We start from the raw sequence: 22188 nt of genomic DNA on the forward strand, positions 1-22188 counted from the left end.
GGGTGACAGAGAGACTGTCTCAAAAACAAACAAACAAACAAACAAACAAAAAACCACATGAACATTTGAGAAGGGGCATTGTTTCATTTACCATACTCACCTATTAGGTGAATTACCTTAGGCAAATTACTTAAATCTTTATTCCTGAGCTTCCTCTTTGTAAAGTAGGAATAATAATAGCCAAGTCACTGAGATGCTGCTAAATGAGATACATGTATGTACAGCACATAGCACAGTACCACATAATAAATGCTCCATCTTTGTAGTATTCTCTTTCTCAAAAATAAGCAAATACACAATGTAGAACTCCCAAGCCTGTGTCCTGGACCACAATGTCCTTAAATGATGCTTACAGCTCCCCCCTGGCATTCCTCACAGAGGGACGAGACAGCAAAGGCTCAGACCCTGGCTTCCACACCCACTGCCTGCCCTGTCACTGGGTGATGTGGGTCCTGTCTGCACTCTGGGACAACCCACGCTCATGACTCTTGAGGTTTTTGGCACTTGGCAGTGATCGTCCTGAGAAGGAAGTGCTCTCCTGGGATTTCCAGGGGGACAAATGAATCACTGACAGTGGCCTTGGCAAGTGGTTCATTCTTCTATGAATGGTGACAGATACCCAAAAGCAAACAGCAGTCAATGCCCAGAGACTGGCTTTGGATACAAACAAAAACAGTCGTGATATTGACTGTTCCAGACACCCCCCCATTGCTGACGTCACTTGAGGCTTACAACTTTGGGAAGTGGGTCGGGGAGGCATCACCACCAGGCCACTGGGGAAATTGAGGCAGGCAGGGTGAATCGCTTGGCCACGGTGACACTGCTTATCAGTTCCGGTATTCCGACTTCCACACCTGGGGTTCTGCACTACTCCAGGCCCTTGCCTTAGCCTTCTGAGCCAATGGGATGATGAAAGGGAATGAAATGGCTTCACTTGGGTTTCATCTTACCTTCTCTGGTTTGCCGCCGCCTCTGCTCCCACATCCAGGGAGGAGCCTTGCCACAAGGCAGCTCCTGGCTATGCATGTGGGCAGGGCTGTTCCTCCTTCACCAGGATCCTACACCTGTCACTACCACTCACTTGGTACTTAATTACCCTCAGCCTCATGGTGTTGGCTGTCCCTTGTTTGATTCTAATTTCTCCTGATTCTTGGTTTGAGTTGAATTTGTAAAAAGAGGAGAGAGAAGTGGCCGATGCTCTATTTCCATGGTCTTCAGCAGGGGCAGAATCTTCCCCTCCACTGATTCAAGAGGTCTGGGGTGGGACATTTCTAACAAGCTCCAGAGCTTCTGCTCTTCTCACTAAGCTATGTTGACTCTTAAAAGAATGGAAATATATTTAATTAACATTACCGAAGTGGTGTCATGGCAACAATCTATCACTGCTGCTGGTCCAGGGACCACACTTTGAGAACCACTGGGCTACAGAAATGGGAAGGGCAGAACTGGATGGATCTGGCCCCTTCCTGTGAATTTCTCTTTCTCGGAGAGAGTGCTTGTTGTTTGTTTGTTTGTTTGTTTCTCTGAGTCACCTAATGAATCTTCCTGATTTCTGTTACTAAATGTCACTGTTGAGTAGCCTGATTTGAAATGGGGTATGAGGCAGTCCTGGAAACACAGCCCCACCTGAAGTGGGATGAGTTAGGGGTCCCGGCCTCAGTTAGGGAGTGGGCTTCTTGTCCACACAGGCTTTAGGGCTGTTGCTCTCTTCTTGCCTCGGCTGGCATGCGTTGGCCTCCTAGGGCCCGGCAGGGCTTTCTTCACAGCTGGGCTGACTCATCTACCAGGGCAAGCCAGGGCCACAGGCACTTGCTGATAATCTGGGGTAATTTGACACTAGACTCAAATAGACACCTTGAAGAATGGACTGCCTTTTTTCCACCCCCCCGCCATGGTGGCTGTTGGCAGGACGCAGTGACCTGTGACTGCTAAGTGAAGGGCCGGGCACTGCTGAGGACTGGACAGAGGTAGCCTGATGATCTGGCCAGGTGCTCAGCTCTCTGCAGTTGGCTCACTTCCTGCTGTCCGCTGTGCTTGGCATTTGACGACAACTTGTCAACTCAGCTCAGATTTCAATGCTGTCCTGATTTTCCATTCTTCTGTTACCTCCTGTCTTGGGCTCACCACAGGCTCAATAACTTGACTTAACTTGGTGTTTCTGGTCTTCTGTAGAAATAGCTCTGACTCACTGGCCTTCCATCACCCCCTCATCCTGTAAGCCAGCAGCATGGGAAGACAGTGGGGTTTTTCCACGTACCTCTTTGGCTGCCTTATTGTTGATATCAAGCCACTTCAGCAATAGAGATTCATTTCATAAGAGAACTATGTGATGTTCCAGTGATGTCAGGGGCAAGGAAAGCTTTCCATTCATGTGGATCAGAGCTAAGAAAGAAGATGAAATAGAATCGTGGCCTCCTATAATTTTGGCAGCCCCCCATACCCCTGCCCCTGAAGTTCTGGGCACAGCCCATGATCTGTCAGGAGAACAGCAGGGCTCTGCATCTGGTAGGATTCTGCTCCGTGGAATCACAGATAAGTGGTTCCTATTTTTCTTCCAACACTGCAGAGAAATGACAAAATCCAGGGCCAGAGTTTTCATGGATGAAATAGAGTTGGAATGGATCTGAGAGCTCACTGGGCCAAGGGGTGGCAAATGCGTGTCATTTGTGCCAATAGCAATTGTTTGGGAGGGGCTGGATGAAGCGCTGCATTAGAAGCCTACTTTGAGCTCAGGCAGAAATGGTACCCCAGTCTTACAGTCACATCTGTCTGGGGCACAGGATAAGAAAGTGGTCATATATTGCCATCACTGACCCAGCTCCGTTCTCTCCATTTATGGAACAGGAAGCTAGGTCCCAGTGAATGAAAGGCCTTTCCCAGTTCCTACAACTTGTTAGTGGCAGATTTAGGAACAGAATCTAGGTTTTCTGGCCCTATTTCAGTAACATTAATTCAATACATTTTCTTCTTTTTTTCTTGAGATGGAGTCTCACTCCCGTTGTGCAGGCTGGAGTATTGTGGCGCAGTCTCAGCTCACTGCAACCTCCACCTCCCGGGTTCAAATGATTCTCAGCCTCCCGAGTAGCTGGGATTAGAGGCGTGCGCTACCATGCCCAGCTAATTTTTATATTTTTAGTAGAGACGGGGTTTCGCCATGTTGGCCAGGCTGGTCTAGAACTCCTGACCTCAGGTGATCTACCTGCCTTGGCCTCCCAAAGTGCTAGGATTATAGGCTTGAGACAGTGCGCCTGGCTGACATTTTCATTGTCATTGGAATAGATGCTTTGAAAACAATTGAGTCTGAATTCAAATCCTTAATCCATCATTTACCAGCTGTGTGACCTTGAGCATGTCACTTAATGTCTCTGTGCTTCTGTTTCCTCATTTATTAAATGGAATAAACACACCCATTTTACTATTGGGAGGATCGAATGTGATCAAGGTATGCGTAGCTCAGGGCCTCACCTAAATATTCAATGTATTTTCTTTTTCCAACAGCAAATGACATGCATTATTAAGATGACAGTCTTAGGGGCAATTTGCACAGCACAGTGATGGCATAATTGTGTAATTGTAGGTCTAGCTTCCTCTCCTGTGAACTAAGGGTTTGGGACCAGATTACCTTGAATTTTCCTCTAGCTCTAAAATTTCTATGATTGTAAATAAATGACTTTAAAAGATTTTTCTTTAGCTGTTTCTATGAGCTGATACTTGGTCAAGGAGCCCTGGAGGGTTTTCTGGAGTCAAACAAGGGTCTTTCCAGGTGCAAAAGCCATTTTCAGGATTCTAATCTCTTCTGTGCTGTGCAACTGATGGTCCGAGACCTCTGCATTGCAGGAAAACGAATTTTCTTCTCAGCCTCTCAAGGGCAGGAAGTGGTCTGAGTTATCAGTGTCCCAGCACCCTGCATGGGCCTAGGATATGGAAGGTGGCAGACTTCCTCTCTAGGGCTTGAGGAAAGCAGTCCAAGACTCATCCATGGCCAGGGACTTGGAATTTACAAGGCCCAGGACTGAGTGAACCTGTGACTCTGGGACCCTGGCCCAGTTACTTCCTCTGGCAGCCTGTTGATCATTCCATGCATTAAATCAGGAAGCTGCTAGGTGACCCTCTGTCCTGGGTGGGGGTGTGGCTAAATGGGTAGCCAGGAAATGCTGCAGCCTCTTTCACAGGGGGCTGGATGGAGCCGTAACACATTGAACAGCTGTACCTCCGCTGAAAAGCCATTTCAGGTGAACCAAAGCGTTCTGCCCCTAGGACGAAGAAAGGGAGGCAGTGAGGAGCGAATCAGGTCCAAAGAGCTGGACCCAAGTGACATTTATAAATAGGAACATGGAAACTCACAGAAGAAGCCAGGCAAGGCAAAGGAGAATGGGCAAGTCTCAGTGAGACCATTTAAGATGCAAACAGCTAAGGAGAGTCTTTGAGGGCCATTATGTAACTGTTTTCCCAAACCCGGATCACAGGAGCAATTTGTAGCTGGAAAGAAAAGAATTGGAAGCTTTGGTGCTTACCTTTGTTCATTCATTTAATCAGGCACTATTCACAGCCTCGTGTGCCCCAGACTCTGCTAGCATAGGAGAAACGACCATAACAAAGGCATTGTCTCTGTTTCCAAGATTTCAGAAATGTAACCAGGGAGGAAGGTATATAAATAGCTCGCAGAAGCAACTGTAATTATCGCAATGCCATGGCATCCACTGTTATGTTAAATCGGGTTTCTCTTGGTGGATGTTCATTGTGGTGTCTGCCTGGAACTCGTCCGCTTCTCAGTGGAAATGCATCTGCCTTCTTTTAGGAGTATTGTTTCTCAGCCCGTCCCCCTCTGAGTAAGGGCTGTCTGTCTGCATTCCTCTGACCCTAGTGACAGGAGAATGGCTAATGACCACAGTCAGGGCAATCAGAGTTCTTTCCTGGGATTCCTATAAATGGAGCTTGGGAAATAAGAGCTTTTCTTTTTTTCTTGGAAAGTGAAGCTATAAGGGAAGGCCAAGTGCTGTAGAGACCAGTCTCCTGCCTTAGAAAGATTGGCAGTTGAGGCCGGGCATGGTGGCTCACGCCTGTAATCCTAACACTTTGGGAGGCCAAGGCAGGTGGGTCACCTGAGGTCAGGAGTTCAAGACCAGCCTGATCAAGATGGTGAAACCCCATCTCTACTAAAAATACAAAAATTAGCCAGGCGTGGTGACGTACACCTATAATCCCAGCTACTCTGGAGGCTGAGGCAGGAGAATTGCTTGAACCTGGGAGGCAGAATTTGCAGTGAGCCGAGACTGTGCCACTACACTCCAGCCTGGGCGACAGAAACTCCGTCTTTTAAAAAAAAAAAAAAAGGTGAGCGGTTAAGAAAATAAAAGTGATAGCCAGAAAGAAGCAGAGATAAGACACACACACACACATACACATACATACACACACACACACACACTCAGTGTAAGAGAGAAAGTGAGAGGGAGAGAAAAGCAGATAGTTGAGGGCCTTCGAGTCCCTGGTCTCACTCTCTGCTGTACTTCTACAGTTTACGAACACCAGCTACTCACTTACCTTTTTTTGTTTTTGCTCAAATTCAGTGTCTGTTGTTTTACCATTAAGCATCCCATCTAATAATAATGTAGCCCCCACCTAGAAGAGAGGGAAGAGAACTGGCATTCCTACCTACTATGGACCAAGCATTTTTCAGGCACTTTGCAAACTGCCTGACTTAATTCTCTGAACAACCAGACTTAATTCTCTGAGGTAGGGCTCAGCAGCCCCTTTTGATATTTCAAACAGTAAGAGAAGTTAAACAGCTTGCTCAAAGCACAGCAGTAGGAGTGAAGCCAAAGCAGGAAGTGGTATCATGCACTGGGGTTATAGAGGCCGATCGAGAGATGCTGTCTAGACCTTCAGGCAGTTCACAGGATGAAGCACATAGTCACAAAGAAAAATGTATTAGGTTGGTGTAGAAGTAACTGTGGCTTTTGCAACCACTTTTTTTTTTTTTTTTTTGGAGTTGCAGTTTCATTATTGTTGCCCAGGCTGGCATGTCTCGGCTCACTGCAGCCTCCCCCTTCTGGGTTCAAGCAATTCTCCTGCCTCAGCCTCCCAAGCAGCTGGGATTACAGGCACCCGCCACCATTCCTGGCTAATTTTTTTTTGTATTTTTCAGTAGAGATGGGGTTTCACCATGTTGGTCAGGCTGGTCTCAAACCTCAGGTGATCTACCCGCCTCAGCCTCCCAAAATGTTGGGATTACGGGCATGAGCCATCGCACCCGGCCTCACAACCGCTTTTAATGGCAAAAACCGCAATGACTTTTGCACCAACCTAAACTCTGGCAATCATTTTTGAAAATAAAGAGGAAGGAGGTAGAGGAAAATCCTGACTTAAACCAAAGGCTAAAGGATGGGAAGGAGCTGTGGGCAGGAGGGAGGAGGGGCCTGGATAACCCGTGGACAGAGCAGGGGCTGGGAGGCAGGAGGGGCCGAGGCATTTTTGGCAGGGAGCGGGGACACAGTCGGGGGAGGCTGCCGCAGTGACGCAATGACTGCACTGAAGTAGAGGACACAGATGTCAGGAGTAAAGGAGGGATTTGAGGGAAGTGGCGGGGGGACTTGGCAGGACTCAGTCATGGCTTGGACATGGTACAGAAGAGGAAGCAAGGCTGGCTTCCTGGTTCAGAGAAGTAAAGAAAGATTTCCATGGCCAGGCTGACAGAGTGGCAGAAAAAAGTGGATGCTTTCCAGGGGTACTGAGTCTGTTTGGGATGGGGAACGGTAAGATGGAAGAAGAGAAGGAAATGTACTTGTCATTTTAATTACCATTGGGGGTTGGGCTCACATGGCACAGTGGGTAAGAAAACCAAAATTAAAAGCAGTGAAATTTGTCCTGAAAATGGAATTCCTCAGCAGGTTAGAGAACTCTGTGCTAATAGCAATGGTTTTGACAATAGCTCCATGAGGCCTGTCTTAGAGCACGGTGCTTTGCACACTTCTTAGGCACTCAGTGTCTTTTTACTTTTAAGGAGGAAGGAAGGAAGAAAAGGAGAAAGAGAGAGAAATACTGTATTCTAATTCTCAAAACTATACCTCAGTCAGCCAGCCAGCATCCTACACTGAGAACCCAAGTTTGTAGCAGTGCAAAGCCACTGCATCTGCCTTCTCAGGACTTCCTTCCCCTTTTGGAGTCAGGGCCCACTACCAAGGCTAAAGTGTAGTGGTGCTAGCATAGCTCACCGTAGCCTCAACCTCCTGGGCTCGTGTGATCCTCCTGCCTCAGCCTCCTGAGTATCTAGGACTATAGGCACATGCCACCAAGCCTGGCTAATTTTCAAATATGTTTTATAGAGATAGGGTCTTATTATGTTGTCCAGGCTGGTCTTGAACTCCTGGGCTCAAGCAACCCTCCTGCCTTGACCTCTTAAAGTATTGAGATTACAGGCATGAGCCACCAAGCTTGGCCAAGGACCTTCTTAAAAGCTACTTTGATAATTGCAACAATTAGCTATGACATTATTTTACTTCTTCAAGTAATACAGAAAATACTTCATTCATCTGTTCAACGTTGGTCATGGTGTGAATTGAGTGTGTTACAGCCACACTGGTGTGCTCTGCACAACTCTGGGGGACACTGTTCACAGAGGCAACAATGTGTTTGTGTCCTGGGAGTGGCGTGTGCATGACCAGCAGGATTTGACACTGGTCTTGCATGAGAGGACCTCAGCTCAACTTCAAACTTGGTGTCTTCATGGCTGTGTGACTCTCTGAATGAGTCCCAGTCATCTCTCTGGACTTTAGTTCTATTGGCTGAAAGTGGGGAAAGAAAATTGGACCAGATCAATGTTTCCAAAAGCATGTTTGCTGGAACAATCAATTCTATAGGCTATTTTTAGGTGTTATTTGATAAAACAGGTTCCAAGGTCAAAAAGCACTGGATTAAAATAAGTTAAATATCTTTTGCAAAGAAACTGTAAGATACAGATCTACAGAAACTGTAAGATATGGATATGTGATAGAAAATACTTAATGTGGAATTCAAATGGCAGAGTTTGACATTTTTGACTAGGATTTTTCTTTTTTAAACTGGTCCTGCTGTAGCTGGAAGGCTGCATATCATTTTGTGACTGGAGTAGCTATATATATATCTCTATATTACTTTTTCAACTACAAAAGAATGTAAATTGATTATAGTGAAATTGGAAAATAGAGATCAGTGAAAAGAAAATTTAAAACCACTTAGGGAAAACAAATATTTATAAAATGCTTCATTTCAAATGTAAAAACTAAACTTACCCACTGCCCTATAGAAATCCACAGTGGTAACATTTTGTGTATTTCCTACCAGACGTTTGTTTCCCTCTACATATGTCAGCACTTCCCAGATGTGATGATGATATTTGAAAGAGCATGATCTGGAAATCCTGAGCCATGCTGCCACAAGAAAATGGATGCACAGAGGACAAGGCCAGGCAGCGCAGGTCTTTGTTGCACTGAGACTTTTGCCTGAGTCCCATGGTGCCCCAGTGCCCTGGCCTGGGCACCTCAGCGCTGCCTTCTGTCCAGGCTCCATGAGTCTCAGATGGTGGACCCTGGTGAAGGAAGGCTGCGTAGATGCCATGGGTCTTTCCCTAGGTCATAGCCACAGCTGAGCACTTGGCGTCTTACTACTCGGTGGAGAGGAAAAGTGTGCTGAAGGGTGGTAAGAGAGTGTGTCCAGGGACCCAGACCAGAGTGGGCCATGCCTCATCTAGAGAGCAAGCATCTTCCAGAAAGGAGAGCCCTTGGCTCTTTTTACAAAAGCAATCGGAAAAACACTGGGAATCTCTCCGAAGACTGAATGTAAGAGGAAGAAGGGGCCAGGCACAGTGGCTCATGCTTGTAATCCCAGCACTTTGGGAGGCTGAGGTGAGTGGATCATCTGAGGTCAGGAGTTTGAGACCAGCCTGAACAACATGGTGAAACCCTGTCTCTACTAAAAATACAATATTAGCTGGGCATAGTGGCGCATGCCTATAATCCCAGCTACCCGGGAGGCTGAGGCAGGAGAATCACTTGAGCCCAGGAGGCGGAGGTTGCAGTGAGCCGAGATCGTACCACCACACTCCAGCCTGGGTGACAAAGCGAGACTTGGTCTCAAAAAAAAAAAAAAAAAAAAGAAGGGGGTTGTGTGTGTGTGTGTGTACACACAAGTAGGATCAGAAATATGACAGTATTGTCTTTTCCTTGGGTCATTTATCCTGATGATGGATAATGGAGAATAAATGCTGTTGGTCCATGGTTGCTTACAACTTCTCCCTTAAAGGATCTCAGAGACCCCAAGGCTGGCAACAATTGATGAGCAGTTTTGGAAATCTCTCGCATTCTGATCGAAGGATGGAGGTGGGAATTGGCAGAGGGAGACAGGCAGGGAGAGGAGCTGGTCTCTATGGCCCCCCAAGAAATTGTTGTCAATCTCTTTGGAGAAAGACTTTAATCCCTTTACACCATTGCTTCCAATGTATAGCATGAGCACGCCTGGTTCTACTCAGGATGATTTTAGGTCATCAGAAGGCATGGCATGAAACAACACCGAACCAGAGTGAGGCAACAATTCTCTATTTCATTTTCTTTCAGTCTTTCTAGTTATTTGTAGAGAAAGCAGGCCCTCAGGCAGTGCTTTCGGCAAGCCGCAGCAGCAAGTTAGAATCTAATGATATTGCTGCTTTCCTGATACTCATTCTGAGTTACCCTCAGTTGCTGCAGAGTTACAGGGGCAGGCAAAAATCTTCCCAATTCTGGTTTACAATTTATAATAGTCACATAAAGTGTCCTTGTCCTATGAATTTAAGTCAAAAGTGACTAGATTGGTGAGGTGGGCAGATCACTTGATGTCAGGAGTTCCAGCCTAGCCTGGCCAACATGGTGAAACCCCGACTCTACTAAAAATACAAAAAATTATCCAGGCCTGGTGGTGGACCCCTATAGTCCCGGCTACTTAGGAGGCTGAGGCAGGAGAATCACATGAACCTGGGAGGCAGAGGTTGCAGTGAGCGGAGAGTGCGCCACTGCACTCCAGCCTGGGTGACAGAACAAGACTCTGTCTCAAAACAAAAAACAAAAAAGAAACAATAAAAAAAGTGACTAGATTGAAAGTCAGCTCCTGAGTAAATAATAGTATGGGTAGTACAGAAATACGACGAATATTATAAAGATGGAACAAAAATTACTGAGGGTGAGGAGAGGTTGTTGAAGGAAGGAATTCAACAATAGATGAACTGAGGATGTGCAAGCTGGATGTGCCGTGGGGAGGAAAGGTCCTTTTCGCCTACTTTCCAAAGTAGTTTTTCCAGAAAGATAATGAGGCACGCTAGGGCCAGGTCTCCTTGTCCTGGGAAGGGAAAAGACACCTGTCTGTGATTCTGTGGTGCTGTGAGGCAGGTTAGAAAAGTGAGCCTGGGCCTGGCATGGTAGCTCATGACTCTAATCCCAGCACTTTGGAAAGCTGAGGCAGACAGATCACCTGAGGTCAGGAGTTCAAGACAAGCCTGGCCAACATGGTGAAACCTGTCTCTACTAAAGATACAAAAACTAGCTAGGCGTGGTGACGCACACCTGTAATCCCAGCTACTCAGGAGGCTGAGGCAGGAGAATCACTTGAACCCATGAGGTGGAGGTTACAGTGAGCTGAGATTGCATCACCGCACTCCAGCCTGGGCGACAGAGCAAGACTTCATCACACACACACACACACACACACACACACACACACACACACACACACAGAGTCAGGTTTGGGGAGCCGAAGTGGCTGACAGAGGAGGAGGAGAATTATCTGCAATGCTTCTGAAATGCAGGACACTCGCCCCAGTGCATCTCAAAGCCTGAGTCCTCATATCTGTTCTGGGGAAAGGAGAGAAAGAATTGCTGGTGGATTCCGCTGTGTTTTGCCTTGAGGTCACTATGGGCAAAATTTCAGATCTATAAGGCCCATCACTGAGGAGGGAGTGGACCTCTGTGATTCCTCTTGAGCAAAGGAATAAACGTCCTACGTTTGTGAGTAAAGAGTCCATCACATTCTCTCTCTGAAGCGATCGCTGCTGTTTGGAGAGGTGGGAGTTGAGAGAGGCCATTACTGGGCAGAACCTGAGTTTTCAATGAAGATTTGTCCCTTATGAATCCAGCCCCTAGAAAACAGAGCAGCCAGCAGGCCTGTGACATTTCGGTTTGGCTATAAAAACTTCAGATTAATAATAAAACTCTTTTCTGGTTTTAAAATTATATGCACGTGCATCAGCTCACATTTCGGAAAAGCACTTACAACAGCACCTGAAGCAACTTAAGCATCATATAAATGTTGGTTTTGTGATCATTCTTGTTTTATAATTATTATTATTTGTATCCACACCCTGGCAGGCAGACAAGGCCATAGTCAATATTGCAGTCATTTTATGGATAATAAAAAAAGGCAGAGGGATTAAATAACCTATTTAAATTCATCTAGTAAACAAATGGCAGAGCCAGGACTTGAAGCCAGGTTTTTAGGCTGCACATCTCAGCTTTAACAAATGATGAAACACCTGCTGTCACATGTGGCTTTATTTGTCCCCTAACCACCCTCCTGTCAGGTAGGCACTGGGGGCAGTGCTCATGAGCTAGGCTTTTCAGCAAGAACCAGACGTGGATATGTATTGGTTCTGTCACTTACCAATAATCCGTGACCTGGAGCTGGTTTTTTAACCTCTTTGGGTCCCACAATTTTCACTGGTAAATGGAGTAACACTAGTGCTGACATCCAGGACTGTGGATGAGGATTGGGGAAGATATTTTGATATGAGTCTAGTGCTCAGCACACAACGGCAGTGATTATAATCACAACATGGTCATTTTTCAGATGAGAAAACCAGCTCAGAGAACAAATGTGATTTACTAAAGCTTTGGATTTCCTAGCTCCTAATTCCTAGTTCCTGCCACCACTGAAATCAGGACCGTAGATGTTGCTCTCAGCATGACCATTAGTTTAGACAGCTGTAGGTAATCAGAGCCAAGCGATGCCCTCCCAAATACAACAATCACACACAGAAAAACATGGAACCCTTCTGCAGACGCCTTCCCTCACTAGCCCTAACCTCACTCTAGCGTCATCTTTATTTGGTTCAAGCCATACCCAGTATTTCTGCCTTTACCTGGATTTAAATGCCCCTGTGATCACACATAAGCTTTCATGCATCTATGTCTTGTTTCTATCATCATTACAGTGTAAGCGAACATGTAATAGCTGCTCTTCAGACCACACCTCCTCTCAGCAGTGCATACCACAATCATGGTAGGTATTGACAGTATGTCTAGTGGCCCCATCTTTCCTCTGTAGCCCAAGCCACAAATCTTTGTTTCTTCCCTTTACTTCTTTGTTGGCAAAAGTTTGTAGTTGCAGACAACAGAGTCCATTTCCATTTCTGAAAGAAAGAGTTTTCCTTCTTTTGTTGTTCTTCTCTGTCTTTTCCTCTCACTCACAGAATTATTCGAAGGGTAGACATCTGAGCTCTAGGCTAAGCTCCCAGGTCCACATGCAGATTTTCCCCATTCACGACGATGCAGTTTCCCTGAGATGAGAAACCACACAGCTTTTGCTGCCCCCTGTACCAGCAAAATGGATGCCCCCTGTCCATCCTGTGTCCCTGCCCAGGTTACTTCTGGATGGAATTCTCATAGTGGTGTATCTGGCTAGTTGAATCAGGCACATATCTACCTCCAAGCTGTGAGGGAGGCTGGGAAATGTAGGTTTTCTTTCTGCTCTGGGAAGGCAAGGGTAACACTGATGGAAACTATCAACAAGTTAATGGAGCCTTTAAAGTATTTGGGGGACACAGAGCAAAGACAATATGTATAATGCATCTTCAGCGTCCACATGTAATTGGTAAGCAAATTTCATCAGTTCTAAATATGAATACTTCTGGGATTTATCCATTTCTCTCTACCCCACTGCAATCCTTTGGCTCAGTGCTTCTCACATGGACAACGGCGACAGCTTATAAGTAGTCTCTCTGGCTCAGTCCCCTTTCTGCCCTATCTCGTGTATGTTTTGTAGCCAGTGTTACTCCTTTGCTTAAAATCCTCAAAGCTCCTGCTTGCTCTCAGAAGTGAGTTTAAACTTATAATTATGGCTTTTAAAATCCTTTGGAATCTCAGGCCTGGGGTGGTGGCTCACGTCTGTAATCCCAGCACTTTGGGAGGCTGAGGTGGGTGGATCACCTGAGGTCAGGAGTTCAAGACCAGCCTGGCTAACATGGTGAAACCCCATCTCTACTGAAAATACAAAGATTAGCCAGGCGTGGTGGTGGGCACCTGTAATCACAGCTACTTGGAGGCTGAGGCAGGAGAATCACTTGAACCCGGGAGGTGGAGGTTGCAGTGAGCTGAGGTCATACCACTGCACTCGAGCCTGGGTGACAGAACCAGATTCTGTCTCAAAAAAAAAATATTAAAATTAAAAAATCCTTCAGAATCTGGTACTTCTCCAGGCCTTTCCACTTGCTGTTCCATCTGCCTGGGGGGCAATTTTGATGACTGCATACCATTTCATCCTAAAAGGACCAAAGGTTATTTAATCAAGCTGTTACTATTAGAAATCATATTGACTTAAAATATGTGCTCTTTTAAAAAATGTTGTAATAAACATTCTTTTAGCCAAATATTTTGAAATATTATTAGGATAGACTCTAAAAAATAGAATTGGAAGTTCTAGCCAGAGCATCAAGGCAAGAGAACTACAAAACACTGCTGAAAGAAATCACAAATGACACTAACAAAATGGAAAAATATTCCATGCTCATAGATTGAAAGAATCAATATCATTAAAATGGCCATGCTGCCCAAAGCAATTTACAGATTCAACACTATTCCTATCAAACTACCAATGTAATTTTTCCACAGAATTAGAATAAACTGTTTTAAAATTCATATGGAACCAAGAAAGAACAGAATAGCCAAGGCAATCCTAAGCAAAAAGAACAAAGCCTGAGGCATCAAATTACCCAAAATTAAACCGTACCAAAGCTACGGTAACTAAAACAACATGGCACTGGTACAAAAATAGACACATAGACTAATGAAACAGAATAGAGAAGTCAGAAACAAAGCCACATACCTTCAACCGTCTGATCTTCAACAAAGTCAACAATAACAAGCAACGGAGAAAGGACTCTCTATTTCATAAATGGTGTTGGAATAGCTGGCTAGTCATATGCAGAATAAAAAGTAGACCTGTGACTTTCACCATGTACAAAAATTAGCTCAAGATGAATTAAATATATTATTTTATTTTATTTTATTGAGACTGAGTCTCACCCTGGCACCCAGGCTGGAGTGCAGTTGTGGGATCTCGGCTCACTGCAACCTCCGCTTCCTGGGTTCAAGCAATTCTCCTGCCTCAGCCTCCTGAGTAGCTGGGATTACAGGCACCCGCTATCATGTCCGGCTAATTTTTGTATTTTTAGTAGAGACAGGGTTTCACCATGTGGGTCAGGCTGGTCTCAAACTCCTGACCTCAGGTGATCTGCCCACCTTGGCCTCCCAAAGTGCTGGGATTACAGATGTTAGCCACTGCGCCAGGCCAGATTAAAGATTTTAAATGTAAGACCTCAAACTACAAGAATCTCCAAAGAGAACCTAGGAAGCACCACTCTGAACATTGGCACTGGGAAATAATTTATGGCTAAGTCCTTAAAAGCAATTGAAATAAAACCAAAAACTGACAAGCGGGACCTAATTAAACTAAAGAACTTTTGCACAACAAAATAAACTATCAACAGAATAAAAGACAACGTGCAGAATGGGGGAAAATATTTGCAAACTCTGCATCTGATAAGGAACTTAAACAATTCAACAAGCAAAAAACAAATAACCCCATTAAAAAGTGGGCAAAAGACATGAACAGACACTTTTTAAAGGAAGACATTCAAGTGGCCAACAAACATATGAAGAAATGCTCAGCATCACTAATCATCAGAGAAATGCAAATCAAAACCACAATGAGATGCCATCTCACACCAATCAGAATGGCTATTGTTTAAAAGTCAAAACAACAACAGATACCAGTGAGGCTGTGGAGAAAAGGAAACACTTAAACACTGTTGGTGGAAATGTAAATTTTTTCAGTCACTGTGGAAAGTAGTTAGGATATTTCTCAAAGAGCTTACACCAGAACTCTTAATACCATTTGACCCAGCAATCCCATTACTGGGTATGTATCCAAAAGAAAATAAACCATTCTACCCAAAAGACACATGCACTTGTATTTTCATTGCAGCACTATTCACAATAGTGAAGACATGGAATCAACTTATGTTCCCATCAATGGTGGATTGAATAAAGAAAATGTGGCACATATACACCATGGAATACTATGCAGCCATATAAAGAATGAAATCATGTCCTTTGCAGCAACATGGATGCAGCTAATTCCTAAGCAAATTAATGCAGGAACAGAAAACCAAATACCACATGTTCTTATTTATAAGTGGTAGCTAAACATTAGGTACTCAGGGACATAAAGATGTTAACAACAGACACTGGGGACTAGTAGAGGGGGGTTGGAAGGAGGGGGGAATGGATTAAAAAACTGTTGGGTACTATGCTCACTTTCTGGGTGATAAGGTCAGTTGTACCCCAAGCCTCAGCATCACACGATATACCCATGTAACAAACCTATACATGTACCCACTGAATCTCAAATAAAAATTATTATTATTATTATTATTATTATTGAGACAGAGTTTTGCTCTTGTTGCCCAGGCTGCAGTGCAGTGGCGCAATCTCAGCTCACTGCAACCTCCGCCCCCTGGATTCAAGCAATTCTCCTGCCTCAGCTTCCCGAGTAGCTAGGATTACAGATGCCCATCACCACGCCCAGCTAATTTTTGTAAAACATTGGAATTATTTTTTTAAAATAGAAATGTTGGGTCAGAGACTATAATTCTTTTCTTAAGATGTATGAAATGTGTTATCTTTTTGTGCCTTTTAGTGAATTCTCTCATAGATTTCTTAAAGGCTGAGATCATGTCTCATCTCTCCATCCCACCAACCAACCAACCAACCAATCAATCAATTAATCAATATTTATTGGGGCACAGTACTGGGAACTGAAACACATGTAAGAAGAATCAACAAAGTTCCTGCCTTTAAAGTAGGAGATAACTGGACAATCACAAGAGAATGACAGTGGGTATCAGCTTCAAAGTTACTTTCTCTGAGAAGCTTTTCCAGATAAAGCTTCTAGCATGGTCTAGATCAGATCCCCCTACTGAATGCTTACTTTCTATTTTTAAAAATCTTTTTATTTTGACCTAATCTAAAACTTGTAGCAAAGTTGCAAGAATAGTGCAAATAATTCTTGTATATTCTTTCTCCAGATTCCTCAGGTATTAGCATTTTTCTTCATTTGATTTCTCTTTCACTAGACACACATATACACAAACACAAACACACACATTATTTTATTTCTAAAATATTTGAAAGTTGCAAACATGGTGTCCTTTTACCCCTACATGTTTTAGTATGTATTTTCTAAAAAGAAGGATTTTTCTCTTACAGAATCACAGTAAAATTATCAATTTATGAAAATTAAAATAGAACACTATTATCTAATGTATAGCTTTCATTAATATTCCTATCTAATATCTATCTATCTGTCTATCTTTTCACCAATTGTCCCAATACTCACCTTTATAGAAAGAGTAAGTCCTGGATGATGTGTTGTATTCAGTTTCATGTCTCTTTGACCTCCTTTCATCTTGAATAGTTCTAGTTCTTCCTTTGTCATTAATGACATTGACATTTTTGAAGAGTGTGAGTCATTTAGCATAATGCCCCTTAGTGTGAATTGGGTTTCTCAGCTGATTAGATTCAGGTTATGGATTTTTGGCAGGGATATTATAAAAGTACATTGTGCTCGTTTTAGTGAATGATTTCAGGAGGCACACAATGTTCATCTCTCCCATTACTGATGATGTTAACTTTGGTTAAGGTGACGTTGCTTTCTCCACTATAAAGTTATTATTTTCCCCTTTATAATTAATTATTATCTTTTGACAGAGAGCCTTTGAGGCTATATAAATACCTTCTTAATCATTAAATTTTTCACCCACTAGTTTTAACATCCATATCAATAGATGCTTGAATCAATTATTATTATGATAGTTGCCAAGTGATGGTTTTCTATTTCCATCATTCCTTCTACATTTATTAGTGGGTGTTCTAATTTAAGAACGAGTTTCCTTCTTCCATATTATCCATGTATCAGTATGGACTCATGGGTTCTTTTTTTTTTTTTTTTTTCAGACGGAGTCTCTCTCTGTTGCCGGGGCTGGAGTACGGTAGTGTGATCTTAGCTCACTGCAGCCTCCGCCTCCCGGGTTCAAGAAATTCTCCTCTTGACTCGCCTCCACTTCAGACCTCTCTTCTCTGTGAGCATTCCCGGTTCCCAGACTCGGGCTGGGTATTGGTTTCATTTGAATTTAAGGAAAGTAATTGCCAAATTACTGAATCGTATGTCTTTTGTGGCGATGATTGTATTCTGAACAACAGAGTAAAGGCAATGTTTGGACTGTGGAATCCTGGCTCTGCCATTTTCTAGCTCTGTGTTTTCGGGCAAGATGTTTAACCTCCCTGAGTCTTAGTCTTCTCGTTTGTAAAATGAGGATAGTAAACTTCCATTTTGAAAAGACATTGTGAAGAAATAGCCAATAATGCTTTTGAAAATAGTACCTGGTACCTGGTGTTGTTAAATACTGGCTTCCCCTCTCTCCTAGTATCCCTTTGTCAGATCTTGTTGAAGGACTCTGATTGGCCTTGCATGGGTCACAGTCCTTTGTAAACTCATCTCTGTAGCCTGGAGAATGCCGTATTCTGATGAGATGAGCCTGGATCATTTGTCTACCTCTTTGGGGATAGGGTGGCAATAGGATGAAGGGTGCTTCGTTCCACCTGATCCACATGGAGTGTACTCAAACAGGAAAGAAGGGGGAGGGGTGAAAGGTGAACAAACAGATGTCCATGTAGCTCTTAACCCTCACCTGTCCTTCTTGATGACCCCTCTGTTTCTGACTTATCCCTTTCCCCTTTTTGTACCATTATTAAAACATCCAAGCTCAGGATTGTCACTCAAATGGGTCTGATATCTCAATGTTCAATAGATATGCATTGATTGAATAAATAAGTAATGGCTTTTTTTCTTACTCCATCTGGGGAATTTTTAATCTCTGCAGGAAGCCTCCCTATAGGTCTGAAAGGACAAGTGAAGGAATCTATAACTCAAAGGAAGAGCTGTAGAGACGGGCACCCAACAGGAGCCAAGACCTTGGGGGGAGGAATGCAATCAACCGTAGGCAACCCTGTCGGGCCATGCTCTAGGGAATAAATACCCAACCTCATTCTTCTTCCACCTGCTAATCTCCTCTTGATGCCTCTCCCTGGCCATACACAACCCGAAGTCAGAGGGCAAAGCAGCCTGCTAATGTAGTCCATCTGGGTCAGCTTCCTGCGGGCACAGAGCAGGCGGGAGAAGTAGCCAACAGATCTGGAGGAGGAAACAGAAATTATCCAGTATACCCTCGTATCTTTAGCACCAAGCACAGTGTTATCAATGAACTGATTAATTCATTAATTTGCCTGATAATTCTTGAGTTTTTATGTTACCTCTTAGAAGCATTCCCTGATGCTACCAGCCAGAGCTTTTCTCTCTTTGCCCATCACCGCTTTTTATTTATTTTTTATTTTTTTACTTTTTTTTGAGATGGAGTCTCACTCTGTCACCCAGGCTGGAGTGCAGTGGTGCCATTTAAGCTCACTGCAATCTGCCTCCTGGGTTCAAGCGATTCTCCTGCCTCAGCCTCCCAAGTAGCTGGGACTACAGGCATGCGCCACAATGCCCAGCTCATCATCATTATTATTATTATTTTGTATTTTTAGTAGAGACGAGGTTTTGTCATGTTGGCCAGGCTGGTCTCAAACTCCTGACCTCAGGTAATCCACCCACTTTGGTCTCCCAAAGTGCTGGGATTATAGGCATTAGCCACTGCACCTGGCCTCATTTCCCCTTTTAAACACTTTCTGAGAGTTACCATAAGCATCTCATACATCTGTCTCCTCCCCAAGGCCCCTCTGAGCTCCCCAAAACAGGGGCTTGTTTGAATTCATCTGAGCACCTCCAAAACTGAGCACAGGAGGCTGACTCAGAGCAGTGTGTAGAGTGTGCTCTGAAAGTGAACAGCCATGTGGATGATTCGTTGAATTGAACTGATGCAAAAGACCTTGCCTGAGATGGTCCAGTTGTCAGTTCATGGTAGGTGGGTGGTGGAGCATGTTCTTTGCACACTGGCTGTGTAGGTATTAGGACCTTCTGCGAGACTGCAGGGGGACTGTGGGATTGAGGGATTGTGGCTGATTATGGCAGACAGTTGAAGTATGACCCAGTCCTGGAACCCCTTGCTGAGAGTTAGCAGACCGCCGTCATAGTTCTAGCTGCTACGTGTGAGAGATAATCCATCTTGGTAGTTAAGGGGATGAGTATTGGAGCCAGGCTACCTGGTCTCAAATCTTGGCTGTGTGACCTCAGCCAAAATCCTCAACCTATCTACAAAATGGGGATAATAAGTTAACCTGGTAAAATTATTATAAGGACTAAGAGAGTTAATTCACCTAAGGTTCTGGTGACAGCATTTAGCCTTTATTTGTAGATATATTCATTTACTTACTATAACTTCCAATTGACAGATGGGAAAGCTGAGGCACAGAGAGGTTAAATAAATGGTCCATGTTCACGAAGCCACTAAGTGGTAGGGCCAGAATTTAAGCACACACCATTTGGCCTTAAGTGACCTGTCCTGAACCATCGTACCATTTGGCTTTGCTCCATGTGGGCAAGTCCTTAAAGAATATTATTACAGGAGCTGGGAGCTGGAGGAAAGGAGAAGCTCAACACAGAAAGTTCTATAATGACAAGTATAAGGATAATGGTGTTTTATTGCTCAGCAAGATCTGACGGCAAGAACAAATTTCAATTCCCATTTTTCTAAGTGTCTTCTCCCTAAACAAGATAATGCAGATAAATCCATAATAATTAGCTCACTCTCCTCAGACTGGGTCCTGGAAATGAAAAGGCCTTCATCTCTGATGTTACAACCGTAGGCAATGGACCAGTGAAGGTCAGGCACTAATTTTGATGTACAGGAGGGGATGGGAGGAGGAACTATCTAAGACTTTGCTACCCAAATTCTGTTCCTTAGGCCAGCAGTGAAAACCCACCTGGGAGCTTGCTGGAAATGCAGAATTGCTTTCCTCACCCCAGACCTATTGAATCTGAATCTGGATTCAATGTTGAAACAATTTTTAACAAAGCAATTCATATGCATATTAAAGTTTGAAACACTATTACTGATGCTTGAGTCCTACATATCCCCACCCCACCCTCTCCTCCCCAGTCAGAAATTCTTAAGTAATTGGCCTGGGCATTAAGATTTTTCAAAACTCCCCATCTTTCAACATGGGGATTCCAACATACAGCAAAGTTTGAGAACCGCTGTTCTTTTATTATTATTATTATTATTATTATTATATTTTAAATTCTAGGGTGCATGTGCACAACATGCAGGTTTGTTACATATGTATACATGAGCCATGTTGGTGTGCTGCACCCATTAGCTCATCATTTACATTAGGTATATCTCCTAATGCTATCCCTCCCCCCTCCCCCTTCCGCGCACCCCACAACAGGTCCTGGTGTGTGATGTTCCCCTTCCTGTGTCCAAGTGATCTCATTGTTCAATTCCCACCTATGGGAATTGTGTTTGGTTTTCTGTTCTTGCGATAGTTTGCTGAGAATGATGGTTTCCAGCTGCATCCATGTCCCTACAAAGGACACGAACTCATCCTTTTTTATGGCTGCATAGTATTCCATGGTGTGTATGTGCCACATTTTCTTAATCCAGTCTGTCACTGGTGGACATTTGGGTTGGTTCCAAGTCTTTGCTATTGTGAATAGTGCCACAATAAACATACGTGTGCATGTGTCTTCACAGCAGCATGATTTACAATCCTTTGGGTATATACCCAGTAATGGGATGACTGGGTCAAATGGTATTTCTAGTTCTAGATCCCTGAGGAATCATCACACTGTCTTCCACAATGGTTGAACTAGTTTATAGTCAACCGCTGTTCTAAGGAGATGAGCCCCAGAGAAGGGAGCAGCTATGACTGGCATACTGTCCTCCTGTTGAGACAGACTTCAGACTCTACCCAAGTGCTCTGATTTTAATTGCAGATGCTCAGGACAGCCTAGTCCTAGTCCATCAGGAGCCACAAAGTGCCTTCTGCCACTAGCCACAGCCATTTTGCAAAATGCCTGGGCCACAAAGCTGCTTTGCCATGAACCCTGGGCAGAAGTTAGGAGTAGAAGGATGAGTATTATAACTTCCTTCTACTACTTCTATTATTCATTATGCCCAGTCAATGGGTCTAATTTTTTATTTTTAAAAGCTTCCTTGCTATTGAGGAATTTGGCTGATTCATAGAGGTATGTTTGGCAGGATTTAGATAAGTTTTGGGCTGGAATTTAGGAAACCACGAATTCTTCCAGAAAAGGTCAGAGGAAAAGCTACTTTCTGTTGTGAAATTAAATAATTCAAACCTAAAGCTGGTGGAACTTTAAATTATGTTGAGCCTTGAGAGCAATGCGGCCATGTGACCTGAGTCATATAGCATGCAGCTGCAACTTCTGCTTTTTCCTGTAAATGATTAGGAAGGACCGAGTGGTGCCAGAGTTAAGACCTTTCCAGGCCATTACCCCTCCTTATGGAATGTTAAATGTTCCTTGGCATGCAACAAGCTATAACCAATCAAATCACTGTTATATGTACTGACCTTGCATGGAAAATGTTGCAACCCTGCTATACTTCTCTGTCTCTGCCTTATAAGTGAAACCTTGACTTCTCCACTTTGGATGACTGACTCCATTCCTTTGGAGTCTATGTTTCTTGAGTGGCTATCCTCAAGCTTTGTGCTGAAATAAACTCAATACTTCATCATATTTTCTGAATTTCATTATTTGAGGGTGACACTTTAATAACACTCTAGTGGGGAACATTTTCTACTCTTCTCTTTTTTTGAGGTAGGTTTGATTATGAATTGAACAAGGAAACTGGACCTAAGAGAGAGAGAGACAGGCCTCACTGAGTGGAGT

General features: G+C 43.9%; 1 protein-coding gene across 9 annotated transcripts in view; it reads right to left on the bottom strand.

Moving 5' to 3' along the window:
• NDUFB9 (NADH:ubiquinone oxidoreductase subunit B9) overlaps positions 1–22188 on the bottom strand; it is a 576062-nt gene that overhangs the window by 339599 nt on the left and 214275 nt on the right. The window contains exon 1 of one of the 9 annotated variants that reach the window (XM_050801737.1): positions 12610–12614. The exons of the other annotated variants lie outside the window; for them this stretch is intronic. The gene's annotated coding sequence lies outside the window, so the exon portion shown is untranslated. Of the gene's footprint in view, positions 1–12609; positions 12615–22188 lie in introns of those variants that run through there. 9 annotated transcript variants of the gene reach the window in all.

Source organism: Macaca thibetana, chromosome 8, assembly GCF_024542745.1.
Source record: "Macaca thibetana thibetana isolate TM-01 chromosome 8, ASM2454274v1, whole genome shotgun sequence".
In the NCBI taxonomy this organism is placed as follows: domain Eukaryota; kingdom Metazoa; phylum Chordata; class Mammalia; order Primates; family Cercopithecidae; genus Macaca; species Macaca thibetana.